Source organism: Crocodylus siamensis, chromosome 1 (assembly GCF_052110815.1).
Source record: "Crocodylus siamensis isolate JL-2025a chromosome 1, ASM5211081v1, whole genome shotgun sequence".
NCBI classification, from domain to species: domain Eukaryota; kingdom Metazoa; phylum Chordata; order Crocodylia; family Crocodylidae; genus Crocodylus; species Crocodylus siamensis.
The window spans coordinates 354,769,326-354,781,823 of record NC_143395.1 but is presented as its reverse complement, the minus strand read 5'-3'; the positions used below and the strand labels follow the sequence as shown (position 1 = coordinate 354,781,823).

The 12,498-nt window shown below is 40.3% G+C and overlaps 1 protein-coding gene across 2 annotated transcripts in view; it reads right to left on the bottom strand.

The window, feature by feature from the left end:
• DIAPH3 (diaphanous related formin 3) overlaps positions 1–12,498 on the bottom strand; it is a 485,008-nt gene that overhangs the window by 205,064 nt on the left and 267,446 nt on the right. The gene's annotated exons all lie outside the window — the stretch shown is intronic.

The following is a 12,498-nucleotide window of genomic DNA, read 5'->3' as shown; positions in this document are numbered from 1 at the left end:
ACTAGTACCACAACCACCTCTGTCACTACAAAAAGCCATACAGTCCCTGAGATCCAACAAAGAAACAGTAATCAAACCAGGAAACAAAGGTGGAGCTACAGTCTACATTAAGGAAGCCAAGAGACAACTCCGACACCAAATATTGTAAAGAACTTAGGGAGGACCCCACACCAGAATTTGTTCTGAAACTGAAAAATGAGTTCCACTTATCCCCACTCTTCCACCACAGGAGCTTTCCATATGCTCCCAAAGATCCCCAGTAAGGTAATCCTGCCAGATGGATCTGGCAGGGTTACCATGGTACCTTCACTGAAGAGATATCAGGACTCGCAGTAGAGATGATATCTTTTATTAAACCAACAAGATTTTTGCAAAAAAAAAGTTTTAATTGCTGAAGAGCTATCAGCATTTGTAGAAACTTTTCTGAAACTACTCATCACTCGAAGAGCAAGTTTTCTACAAGACACCACAGACTTCCTCAACAGAATTGAGAATAACAACCACCTCCCTGAGAAGGCCATACTTGCAACCATGGATGCCACTAGCCTGTACACTAATATACCACACCATGAAAACACAGCTGCCTGCACATTCACAAACACAGAGTAGACTCAGATTTGCAACAGCATGTTGCACAAAAAATCTACTTCCATCCTCATCCACAACTTCACTTTTGACAATGATTACTTCCTCCAAACTATGGGCACAGCTATGGGCACAAAGATGGCCCCTTAATATGCCAACCTCTTCATAAGCCACATGAAGGGAAAAAAATTCTAGAAACTGCACCATTTAACCTGTACTGTACCTGCATTACATAGAAGGCATTTTCACTATCTGGACTGAACACCTGGACTCATTTATTGTCTTTCACAACAAGTTTAATAACCATCATCCCTTAATCAAACTTTCTCTGGAATACTCATACACTAATGTCAACTTTCAAGATACCACGATCCATATCTAGGGTGCCACTCAACAAACCAATATATAAAGAAAACCCAGAAACTACCACATTTATATCCACAAAACTAGAAATCATTCCAAGAACATGAAAAATGCTTGAGTTCTGCCTCCCTCAACTGCCCTCACAGGGCATCTTGTAGGTAAATGTCACCTGCCAAAAACAGATGCAAAACTTGATTTAACTAATAACAGAAACACCACCATAATGATAATTTTGAAACCATGATATCAGGAATTCACTGGAGTTTTATCCCAGCTTTTACTTAGAAAAAACTGGCTGTGGCATCAAATATATATAGCTGTATTACCATAAAGGAAACAAAAATATTAACTTGCAAGCTCCTGTAAAAATAAGGAAGAGTCAGACTAATGAATATGCCACTACTAATGAAGAGAATTTATTCAAAATCTCTCTCTCCTCTTCTCTTCCTTCCAATTTACTTTAATTTCTTTACTGTATGTTAGATCAGACTAAATAAATTGTCCTAATTCTCAACCACTAGTTATGGTGATACTAAATAGTAGTAGTAGGTGGGGTATATTTAAAGGGGGTGGGGGAGAAAAATAAATCAACAGGCAAATGAAACTAATCCAGGAACATGAGTTGCTATTTTTTATTGCTATTATTGGAATCCTGGAGTTTTCAAATGCTGCTCAGGTTGCATGGTCACCTATGCAGAAAGAATGTTTAAAGTTTTATTTAACAGGAATAAGAATTTTAGAAAGGCTATAATCAGCTCATTTGCTTTCTCCAAATTAAAGACAGCCACTAATCAAATATCACATCATCACTTCCATAAAATCAGCAATTATCTTTGGACAGGGGGTGGCAATATATGGCCCAGATCTGGTTCCTAGAGCCATTTGAATCAGCCTGCAGAGCCAGGGGGTGCCTACAGTGTTTCAAGCAATGGAAGTATTTAACAGCTGTACCTTGGAGAGATGAGGTGGTGGCAGCACAGGGGAAGTGATAACTTCACCAGTACATGCCAGCTTGGAAGAAGCCTGTGTTTGGCACTAACCTACATTAAAGTGGCTCTTCCTGCAAAACCTATGTTCTTTGGGCATTAAATATTCCCAGATACGTCTAAGGTAAATTCACTTCTCTTCTGGTAGTTGTCCTTGCTGCACACTGAGATCTATCCGTCCGTTAGGAAGTATGGGTGCACGGATAACGAATTTTTGACCCAAACCAACGGCTGCTTATTAACCAGCCATATCAGCTGATACTGATCCGATAGCCAATATTCAGCCCAGCAGCTTAGAGAGCAGTGTAAGGTGGGGGGGGGGGCAAGGGAACAGATAGAGGCCCCCATAGTGAGGGAGGGAATGGAGCTGGGGCAGGTGCTGCCCAGCCAGGGCAGGGCATGGGATGGAACCCTGGGCAGTTTGTCTAGGGACCTTGGGGGGGTGTGTGGCTCCTGCTGCTGCACGCAGTCCCAGGGGAGGTATGGGGGACATGTGCCCCTTGGATTTGTGCATGGGGCAAAGGCAGATTGCCTGGTGTGGGCTCAAGGCCAGGGGCTGCACCAGCCTCTTCCTGGCGGGGTGGGAGGGCTGTGCTCAGGGAGGGCAGCAGGGCAGGCAGCAGCTATGGGTAGGCTACAGCCACTCCAAAATATCCCATATTCCCCCCACCCCAGTGTCACTGCTGCTCCAAGCACAGTCCCCGAGCCAGCAGCAGGCAGCCCACCTTCACCCCACGTACTAATCCAGGGGACACATGCCCTCCATGACTCCCCCAGGGCTCCTCACAATCCAGGATGAGCCGCCCACAGTTGTTTTGCAACCTGCCCCAGCTGGGCAGCACCTGCCCCTGCCCCACTCCCATCCTCACTGTGGAGGCCTCAATCTGCACCCCCCCACATCCTTTCCCCTCACAGACTTACTGGCCAGACACTGCTTTTCAAGGAGCTGGAATGCATTCCTGGCTGCATGCGTGATGTGGCTGCATGCATGCATGTGGCATTTATTGGTGACATTATCGGCTCTTCCAGCCAAAAAAAAGCTGATTCCCAATAATGTCAATTTTCCTTTTAGCGGCGCCAATCCAATATGGACCAATATATTGGTGCACCTCTAGTAGGAAGGCAAAAGCAAAAGACAGTAACATTCAACCAATAAAAAGTTTTATTCAACTGGGCAGAAGGCAGTTAGTGGTGGTGTTGCTTTAGTTCTTTTTTGTGTTTCTACCTTCTTCCCTCCCATCCCAAAACATGTCTTCTTTTTGCCTGAGTTTTCTGACTTAAAGCTACCTGAAGTATATTAGGGGTGCACATCTGTTCACCTAGGCACCCCAGGAGAAGATAATGAATAATGGTTATAAATTAATAGAAGATCACTTCAGATTGCACATAAGGAAAAGCTTCTTTACTGTCTGAGTGTCCAGGGTCTGGAACAGACTCCCACCAGAGATGGCAGAATCACCTACTCTGGAAATCTAACCCCTAAAAATAAGAAGTTTGTTAAGTTACTTATACAATAGTAGCATTTAGAAGAAAGAACAGCATTTAGAAGAAAGGTTGATATAATTGCCAAGTATTGTCATTATTACCTCAGCATAATTTAATGAGGAACAATAAATTAGTCTACAGGTTAATAAATATTGCCATTATCAACAAAAAATAAGATTTAATAAAAAGTTATAAACAATGAGGTCTGAGTAGGTCAAAGTCAATCAATTAAAATGGCATACTGGTGAGAAAGAATATGAATCTTTAAAAGGCCATTACATAAGGAAGTATTGCAATGGCATTGAGAGGTACAATAATGACCAAAAAAGGTTCTCTCTGAAATACTAACAGAAAAGCTGCAAGCCATTATCTTTTAGAAAAAAGAGGCAGCTCTAATGAAGTAGATCGTTGGAAATTGTCATATGGGTAAGCTCATTAGCTTCAATGAAAGTTCCTCCTGCTGATCTAGAAGTACTTAACCAAGGTTTGTTATACCTAAAAAATCATATATTGTAGCAGCTCATTAAGCAGACTTCCAATATTTCAAAAGCAGAAACTTTAAAATTATAATGCATAATGGAAGAGAAAGTTAAATACTCTAAAGTAAACTAATACTGCAAAAACCATGCTTCAATAACTGCCTGTATATCATATAAATCTAAAAATTTCTATTAGATTTTGAGTAAAGAAATAACTTTACAGTCAATTTCTATGCAGCGTCTCAAATCATATCTCAGAAATAATTTCAGGATTGAAGTGCTATAAAGCACAGATTTGACCACTAAATGCCACACCCAAGGCCTTATGATGCCTGTTAATAAAATGATGTGCCACTGGTAAACACTACAATATGGGAAGAATTGTTTTCTTAAAATGGATATGCTGTGTAAAAAAAATGAAAAGAACAAACTTAATATTACTCCTATAAAAAGCTAGTGTGGAGTATGGTAGAATGTGAGAAAAATATACAGCACACTGACAGACAAAACTAAGCAATTAACAAAAAAGAATCTGACTGGGTGAAATACCTAATTGCTAACCATGTCAACAGAAGTCAGTAGTCTTTGCCTCACAATTAAATAATAAAGTAACACAAATGGTACCATACAGGGTAAGACTAATGGCCCATCTAGCCCAGTAGCCTACTTTCAAAAGTGACAGGACTACATGCTCTAGAGGGGCAGCATATGAACAGGGTATACCTAGAGTGATCTATCCCATCTTACGGCATTCACTGCCATTGGTTTAACGGTGCCAGAAGATACATTCCTGTCTATCTGATGGTGTGCTAAATACATTCACTACCAGTCATCAGTTTTAAAAAAAGAAACAACAACAACCCTTATAGCAAAGCATATGAATAGGGTATATCTAGAATAATCTATCCCATCATACGCTCCCTGGCACGCATCATCATTGGTTTAGAGATGCAAGAAAATTCTCCCCTGACTGTCCATTAATGTCGTTTGATGGTGTGCTCTCACTGCTTGTTAATACATTTTGTATTAGACACTGGTTTAAAAAAAACCAACAACCAACAACCAACCACCGTCACCTCCACCCTGACAGCAAAGCCTAGAATCCAGGATTCAATCCATTAAGAGAGGACCCTAGCCAGTAGAGTAAAAACTAGAGGTAAATTCTCTCTTGCTTGTTCTCCTGGTCCTCTCATTCTTGCACTTTTCTGTCCAGTTGCCCTGCTTCAACACCAAGGATGACAAGGGTCCTCACTCATCTTAAAGCCTGGTGAAGCTATGAAACTGTGATTAGTCCCTTCTCCAGAGAGGTAGAAGGCCTGGTCAAACGCTCTCAAGTTGACAGGAGACTAGATTTGATGTTTCTAGTGCCCTGAGAAAACACTGTAAACCACACGGCTATGGGGAAAAGGATGGTCATCTGTACTTCGCACTGCAGCAGCAGGTTCTGAGCTGAATTCAGTGTTGCTGATACAAGTTTGTCAATGGTTTTATCTACTTAACAACATACCTAACGTGGGGGAGCTAAGCACAGCTTAGCTGCCTCCCACTGTCAAATGTGAATTGTTTTAGAACTTTACAGGGAATTATCTAGCAAAGTGTGTGCTCCAAATGGTTTCCACACAGGTACACCTGCCTAGCCATCACTATTTAACGGCCCTGGGAGTCCCAAGTGCAGGAGCATATTGGACTTGGCAAAAAAAAAAAAAAAATAGGAGTTTTTGTTTGTTTGTTTGTTTAGGTGCCAGGGTAATGTGAACCCTGGGACTTGGACTTGGTAGCCCAACTCCCAACTTTATTCCAGTTCTGCAATTATTGAAGGAATTGAATCTGGCTTTAAGTGTAGCCATCACATTTTCTGAAATATTTTGTATTATTTTCATCAATATCACCATGACAAATTCACTTATATAGGGATCATTCACTAATGCAAATTATTTCTGAGAATAACTATATAACAATTTTTATACATAAATTTTAATACATTGACATTGCATTCAAATCCTCAGGAAAGGAAGGAAAGAGAGCAGCAGAGTAGAAACACATTTAAAAATAGACAAATACTTGATAGACAAAATGTATTACACTAGGAGAGATTTTACTGACATATGCAGTTGCTTACTATTTCTGAAAATCCAAGTTATTTATATCTGGAGTCCCTAAAAGTATATTTTAATGCAACTTTTGACACTCAGATTTTGGAAATATAGACGTTTCCTCTCCAAAATTTTCTACATTTTCTCTTAACAGAACATCACTCTTTGAACACAATCTGTGAGATTCCAAGGAGATGAAAAGTCATATTTCAAAGCAACCTACTAGTTTCCAAAAGTGTGGGAAAGACCCCACTTTAAATCTCCCTCCCCACTCTGCATGTCCCACAGTGATGGGATGATAACGGGACAGAAACCCCCCCCCCCACTTTGAGTCAATGGAATAAAAATGCTGCCAATATAATTAAGAAAAGCAGCAAAAGCAATTCCCTTCCATCTACTGTGAGGAATACAAAACAATATATGTAAGCAGACTAATAAGCAGAATGCTCTGAGATTAACAGCTCAGTAGCAGGGCTGCCTTGAGGGGGCTTTTCTCAGAGCTAGTGTCTTTGGGTGTCTGACTGGTGCTTGAGTGCTTGCGAGGAGGGTGGGAGAGGGTGTGTGCACATACACCAGCATATGTGGGTCCCTTTTCTTCCCCCCTCTCTGGAGTGACTAAGTGCTTGCACTGGGTGGGGCTGATTTAGCTAATTGAGGGGTGGACCTAGGCTAGGCAGCTATATTAAAAAAAAAAAACCCCCAGTGAATACAGATAGCAATGGAGACAGGAAGCAAAACAGAGGTGGAATCTGTCCAAGGAGTTTGCACAGAACAGCCAACAAGTCTCACAAAAGGGAAGTGAGTAGGTCAAAACGTAAAATGGATCTAAAAAATTGAGGGAGCCAGGGAGCACGAGACTGTATGTGTTAGTGTACACAAGAGCCAAGGGGTGGGCGTTTGGTACGTGGGTTCTTGTGGCATGTTTTCTTCCCTTCCCACCCCACTATCAAGCAAAAGGCAGATTACTTGGATTGGAGTTATGAGTACTGGAGAGGTCAAAAGAAAATGAGAAGAGGCAGCATGTGACTACAGCTACTCCTCGCCTAATGTCGTAGCTATGTTCTTGAAAAATGTGACTAACAAAACAATGTTAAGCGAATCCAATTACGTCACAGTAGGCAAATCCAATTACCTACCAGCAGGCAGCAGCCAAATGTTATGACCGAACATTGCACAGCTTTAAATGAGCGTGTTCTCTAATAGATCAGTGACGTAATAACAAAACAACATTAACTGGCACAACCTTAAGTGAGGAGTACCTGTGCTTGAAGGGGGGGTCCCAGAATTGACCAGGAACGGACTGAAATCAGCAACCACTTTCAAGCACTCTACAGTGAAACAGCTGGGGAAAAGGCAGAGAAGAGGACATCTGCTGGCATAATGCAGAGGAGTTAGCAGTCTTAAGAGCAGGAAATGCAAGGCCCCAGGACCACTTGACCAAGAAGAAAAAGACAATTAGTAAAAGTTGGTGACTCCCTTCTCCAGGGGACAGATGCACCAATTTGTTATCCAGACCTGGGGGCCTGGGAGATGTGCTGTCTGCCTGAAGCCTGACTTCAGGACATCACACAGGAACTACCAAAGCATCATTCAGACCTTTTTCTATTTGTTCATGTTGGCACCAATGATATTGCCAGGAATTACACTGACCGGATCAGAGATGACTATGACGCTCTTGGCAGGAGGGTTAAGAAGCTTGGAGCATAAGCAATGTTCTCATAGATCCTCCCAGTGGCAAGAACCATCCTATCTTGGAAATAAACATGTGGCTAAGAAAGTGGCAATGACAGGAAAGCTCCAGGGTCTCTGACAACAGGCAGATGTTCTGGAGACAAAGACTCCTATCAAGAGAAAGGATCCATCTGATGAGAACTGGCAGATCATCTTTGAACACTGTCTGGCCAACCTGGTAAGGAGGGCTTTAAGCAAGGTTCTGTGGGGGACGGGGAACAAAGTCTTTCAGCAACAGAGCAAACAATCCAGAAGAAAAAGGACAGGGAGAAGTGACTCCACTCTGGAAAATGGCTAGAGTGCCACAGGACAGCAACAAATTGCACAAAAGTAGGTCAAAATGCATAATAGGTCTAATGTACAAGTGCAAGAAGTATGGGGAATAAACAAGATGAGCTGGAAACTGCAGCCTGGAAACTATGACTAGATTAGTATCGCTCTTATGACTGGAATGTCAACATTGAGGGTTACGCTGTTTCAGAAGGACAGGTTTGAGAGAAAAGGGGGTGGTGTTGCCTTTTATGTCAAAAACAAGTGGAAGAATATGGCAAAGTAGAATGTATTTTGGAATTTATTACAGGCCACCAAATCAGGAAGTAGTGGTAGATGAGGTGGTCTTCAAGCAGGTGACAAATCTGCGGGATAGTACTAATGGGAAACTTCAATTTTCCAGACAACTGCTGGAAAAAATAATATAGCCAAACATGAGATGTCAAGCAGGCTCCTGATCAGTGTGCAGGGTAACTTTCTGTTTCAGGATACAAGTAGGAGATCATCCAACCTGGATCTTATCTTAAGTAATCAGGAAGAACTGGAAGATGTGAAGGTGATGGGCAACTTGGAAGGACGTGATCATGATATCACAGAATTCCACATCCTGAGGCACAGAAAGCAGAATATAAAAGTTATAGAATAAAAAGTTATAGACGGACAGATTAAGGCTTTTATAATTTTAGAATCCAAGTCAGAAAAGCATGTGTTGAGTGGAGTCCCCTCAGGGACCTGTCCTGTGCCCAGTGCTGTTTGATATAATTATTAATATTCTGGATACTGGAATAGAAAGTTTCTTGAGGAAATATGCAGAAAACAAAACTGGAAAGGATTGTAAAACACACTGGAGGATAGAGACACAATTCAGAAGGATCTCAACAGATTGGCATTCTGGGCTGAAGATAACAGGATGAATTTCAATACCGAAAACTGCAAGATGCTATACGTTGGAAAGAATAATATAAAACACAAATATAAAATGGGCGACACCTGGCTGGATGACAGCACAACAGAAACGGACTTGAGCATCTTGGTAGATCACAGACTCAGTACTAGCCTGCAGTGTGATGCAGCTGTACAAATTGTAGATGTGGTTTTGGGTTGAATCAACAGAAGCTTTAGGTACAAGACATGGGAGGTGATAGTGCCTTTTTACTTGGCACTGGTTAGGCTTCATCTAGGGTATTGTATTTTTAGGCTCCACATTTCAAAATGGACATAGAAAAATGAGAGGGGATTTTTAATCCAGAGGCAGGCAAGAATGATAAACAGCTTGGAAAGCAAGTCATACAAGCAGACACTGAAGGAGCTAGGCATGTTCAGCTTAAGGAAAAGGTGCTCAAGAAAGGATATAATAGTAATTTTCAAATACCTGAAGGACTGCCATAAAGGAAGGGGAAAGCACCTTTTTCCCTCTTGCTGTAAAGAGTAGGATGCAAACCCAATGGCTTGACATTTCAAAGTAGAATTAGATGGGATATCAGGAAAAACGTCACTATTATAATAGTAAAACAGTGGAATAGACTGCCTAGCTAAGTTGTGGACTCACCATCACTGGAAGTGTTCAAGAAGAGGTTGTACAGCCACTCAGGGATGATACAGGTACAGCTATGCCTACATTCTACTATGGGTATTTTCCAGGTTTCTGGGATTTGTTGGTTGCAGCATAAGGTGGAGAGGGAATCCTGCACACTCGCTCCCCTCCCCTCTTCTACCCCACTCCTGCCCATTTTCTGCTGTGTGTGTCAGGTGTTGTGTTTTTTTGTGGGGGAAAGGTTATTTATTTATTTTCCTTTCTTTTTAAGGCTTCCTCATAGGCATTGAGTGCTGGCTGCAGCAAAAGCTGAGATTTTGACTGTGGTATACCAATGCTCCTGCTGGGACTTAAACCTGGAGGGGTTCCTGACTAAAGGGTCTTACCTTTCTGCTCAGGGTCAAATTGATCACCATATTTGGGGTCAGGAAATAATTTTACTCCATGGTCAGACTGATATAACCCGTCAGGTTTTTTGCCTTCATCTGTAGTAGGGGTCGTAGCCCACCCCCTGCGATCTCTCCAGTGCAGCTTTTACGGAAGCAGGAAGTTAACTGCCATGGTCCTCTCGCTTTACCTGTGGCAGGTTAGCGTGTTATGGCTCGTGTTGTGTCAGGTTGACCGTAGTTTTACTAAGAGGTTTTGGATAAGAATGGAACTGGTTTTGGATAAAGATGATCCTGTCTCAGCCAAGGGGTTAGACTAGATGACGTAAAGATAGAGGTCCCTTCCATCCCTGTTTCCCCATGATTTCTATGATTTATATGAACATCTTCTTAATGCATCCAGATCAGTAGGTATCAGGCAAAGGTCCTGCTTTGTCTATATTTCATGTTGGGTAACCCAAGAAAGTTTTTAATCCATTTATGCTGTTAGATTTATTATAATAATGAACTGAATACAGATCAGGCACACAAAATAGATGCAAATGGAGTGAAACTGAGAAGAGAAATAGACCAACATCCTGGTAGAGTCATAGTGAGAGTCCCCTCACTAAATCAAGAATTATTGACAACAAGAGAGCAGGGAAGTAATGTTACTGGAAGTGCCATGACAGTCTTGGAAGCCAAGGGAACCTTGCCATTAGAGAAAACAATCTACAATTGGTATCTGAAGACTAAGGCAAAAAGTCATTCACCTGAACTGTCACACTCATCGAATAGCCTAGGTACATTCTTCTGTTTAGAGATCTAAAACTATGAAAGGCACATTTTTTTTAAATGTATTTATTCTTTTATTTTTTTTTACAAAGGACAAAAATTCAAGTATCTTGACACTCATGAAGAAAGTAAGGTTGGTAAGGTTGCAGTTTGACTGGTCAAAGAGTATAGTAATTTTATGAAAAAACACTACATTTTGTAGTTTTCTTGACAAAAATATGATTTTTTTTACTGTTTTTGGACACAATTATTAATGGAAAATTTGTGCATGTTCTGTGTATTATTTGGACCTATCAGTAATTTTTTTTTACAATTTTTAACTGACATCTGACTGATCAACTACCCAACCCTAAAAGGAAGCATATTATAGGTCTTAAAAGAAAACTATTAGAGCACCTATGATGTTTTCCCTAGGTAAAAGGGGAAATAACCAGTACCCACAATAACTTAACTAGTATGGTTAATACTCAAAATACAAGTGTAATACATTTCCATGCTTTGATAAAGCACAGGTACTTTCATAAACCATGCGATACCACCATTTATGCAAAAAGTATAATATACAGAAAAATGAATAACCCCTTCAGTTATAGGTATGTTATCTAAAGTATAAGAAAACCCATCTGAAAATCATTTAAATATATTCTTGTTGATAAGTAGTAGTAATATTTACCACCTGAAACTGAAAATTAAAAAGGTATAATAAGTATAGATAGACAGAAATACAGAGACCACTTCCTCAAGTTTTTCCATCAAGAGAAATGAAGCAGGTTAAACAAGGGTCCCTGGTAAGGGCTGCACAGGGCAACAGACCTATAACTGTATTAGCATTACATACTATCATAACAACAAACTTCCCAAACTTAATTAATTTAGAAAAATGATTAACCGCAACAAAATACATAGACAATATTGCCATTTTGCTCAGACTTTTTTCTACAGGAATTTGACACTGCTGAGAAGTCATCAATTTCTAACTTTATACTCAGTCAGTTTAAATTAGTCATGCTATGTTTTCATATAAAGAAGGAACTCTTAATTGAGAAATTAAATGCAAGTCTTCTGCAGCTCAGATTGAGATGTACAAAATTTTATACTGTACGCTGAGGCGGTAAAGTGGAATTTATCTTTTCTGGCATCCAGCACTAGTGTTGCGTAAAGAATTTAAAAAGACGAAAGAAAAGAACAATTTTTCTTTAATTAATCCTATTTTTATTAAAATGATTATATGATAAGCTTTTCAAAGCTGCTGAATTAAATGGTACTGAAAAGGTACTAAATTATATGTAGTTGACCGAAGATAAAAAAGGACAAGAAGATTAAAATAATATGAGCACTGTTAATGAAAAATAAGAATAAAAATGTTTAATCTATTTTGGTACAATCTACATAGACTATATGCTAGGGCAGTGGTTTTCACCCTTTTTTCATTTGCAGACTCCTAAAAAAATTTTGAATGGAGGTGTGGACCCCTTTAAATTCTAAGTGTCAGTAGTCACATTCATTTGATTGATCACAGCCATCTTCTGCAGATCCCTTAGACACAGTCTGCAGATCCTTTAGACAGTCTGCAGATCCCCACGGGTCCACAGATCACAGGTTAAAACTCACTGTGCTAGACTATCATTTAAATGGTTTTCTAAGAGTTCCTCTCTTACTCTTAGAGAGCTAAGTACAAACATTTCCAAAAATTAACCTACTGCTGCCTTAGGCCACCCTCTACACATTACAGGTATCATGCAATTAACTGGTTAATTGCACAATTACAATAAGACCAGCTATATGTACAAAGTAACTGTCACATGATAAAAA